This window comes from Solanum pennellii, chromosome 12 (assembly GCF_001406875.1).
Source record: "Solanum pennellii chromosome 12, SPENNV200".
Taxonomy (NCBI): Eukaryota; Viridiplantae; Streptophyta; class Magnoliopsida; order Solanales; family Solanaceae; genus Solanum; species Solanum pennellii.
The window spans coordinates 57208958-57211368 of record NC_028648.1 but is presented as its reverse complement, the minus strand read 5'-3'; positions in this window follow the sequence as shown (position 1 = coordinate 57211368).

Genomic DNA, 2411 nt, shown 5'->3' with positions numbered 1-2411 from the left:
ATTTAGTAATTTGAGGATAGATGTTCTTGTGGTGATGACTTCCAGATTTTGGGAATAATGATTGATAAATTTTAGAAGTTATTTAATTGATTTCGTTAATGAGTTTTAAGTCTTCCGCATCGTATTTTGTTCATTATGGTTGAAATGTTGGGGTTTTAGATTGGTTGGTTCGCTCACATAGTAGGATAAGTGTGGGTGCCACTCGCGACCCGTTTTGGGTCGTGACATCCTTAGACTTAGAAGCTGAACCTACATTGTTGTTTATTTCTTGAGTAAAAAAAAATTAAAAAGCTGAACCTTTATTGGTGAAAGATTTTGATTTCAAATTTTGAGTTCATGGGCCTGAAATTCGGATCTTGCTCTTTTCCCTCCCAATTTCGGTAGCCCTACTTCTCTCATATATAATATCTCTTCTGTTCTTGGAGAGAATGGAGGAGGAAAACGAGAAGAAGCTTTCCTCGGAGAATTTTTTTTTGGAAGATCTTTCTTTAGAAAACTCTGATAAAGAGATATTGGTTAGAAATTTTCATATACAGAGGTTCAAAGGGAAATAGTGAGGAATTATACTATTAAGCATTTCTCTAGAGAAGTCGAAGGAGAATCCGTCCATCGAAGTTTGACATTCCCGCCCGTACTGTCGGCGGCAACGTTCGTGTTCGTGTTTTTCGGTGTTGAGTTCGTTATCTCTGTTCGAGCTCTTTCGTCCCGTTCGCTGTCTGAAGAAGGTACCATTCTTTTCTCGATAGCATACTCTTCTTTTCTCCTCCGTTTCTCTGTGAGATAGTACGTTGTTGCTGGAAATTTACTGCTGTTTGTTCATATATTTAATGTTAATTCAATGGAGATATAGGGTCTTGAATATATACCCATTTGTTAGAACATTTATGTTAAATCTCATGGTATACTCTTGTTGCCTTAGTATGTATTCTTCCTTGCCTGAAGTTTGGAGAAAAATGCCAAGAAATAAATAACAAGAAGGGACAGTGGCATGCTTGTGCCTTTATGTTTATTGCCATATACATATGCTTAACTAATAACATTGATATCTTCTTTGAACATGTATCCGTTTTTTTTTTGTTCTTGTTTCTCTTCAAAGCTCAATATTCGTGTTTCGGTTAGCTTTCAAGTTGGCATTTTCGTGGTCGTTATTCGAACTTTTGATTTTCGGATGAAGTTTTCTCATTGTGTGCTCTTTCCTTTTAGTTGTATGTGAATGGCATATCCGATTTTGAACAAAGTTTTGTTTACAAGTTGGCCTCTATTCAAACTTTTGCTCCATATAACATGAAAGAATATTGATCATTTTTACTCTTAACTGGTAGTGTCCTCTAGGTATTCTTGGAGGCCATGTGTTGTTGTGTTTCTTTTAGTATTATATCCGATTTTGAACAAAGTTTTGTTTACAAGTTGACCTCTATTCAAACTTGTGCTCCATATAACATGAAAGAATATTGATCATTTTTACTCGTAAATGGTAGTGTCCTCTAGGTGTTCTGGGAGGCCATGTGTTGTTGTGTTTCTTTTAGTATTAAAGCAGTAGCTTAAACACTCGTTATTCTATCATTGGCATAGTTTAGATTTTAGTATTTTGGAGCTTCTATGGCGGCATTTTTTAGTTTAATCGAATTGTTTGCCATATAATAGTCTTTGAGTTGCCTTGTTTTTTTTAAAAAAAAAGTGTCATTATCTTATTATATTTGGGCGCTAATTCGTTATCTCTTTTTGTTTGGCCGCATGTGACAACATTCGAGTCCTTCGGACTCCACCCTTGCATCAAGACTATTTTTTTTAGCCTCATCTCATCCAAATGAAAATGGAAAGAAATACTGAGGTGTGTGAATTGACTGGCAGATGTTTGAATAGTCTACAGGGGCTGTATACATGCTGATATACATTCTATATACACTGGTATACAACCAAAAATGATTTACAGGTCGGAAAAAAAATAGAATACAGGAGGATAAATTGCAGGTCGCAGGCTGATGTCTCAAGAAAATTCTTAAATACGGATTAAAACACAATCTGTATACAGTGGTGTACGCAAAACATATTCACAATTTCTTTAAAGAAAAATATGGGGCTAAAGCCCAAGGGACAATTCAGCAGGGCCAACTGGTTCCCAAATGGACAAGACCATTTTTGGGCCATTTTAGATTTAGGACAGGTGGTTAATACTTGGGCCAAAGGCCCAAATTTGATACTCTCTTCCTTTCTTTCTCATATTATATTATTATGACTAACTTTATTTATCATATAATTTTAATTAAATTAAATTTTCGAGGTTGCCATTTCTCTTTATTCATGTATATGTATATATGTATATGTATATGTGTATGTATATGTATATATATATATATATATATATATGTATATGTGTATGTATATGTATATATATATATGTATATATATAT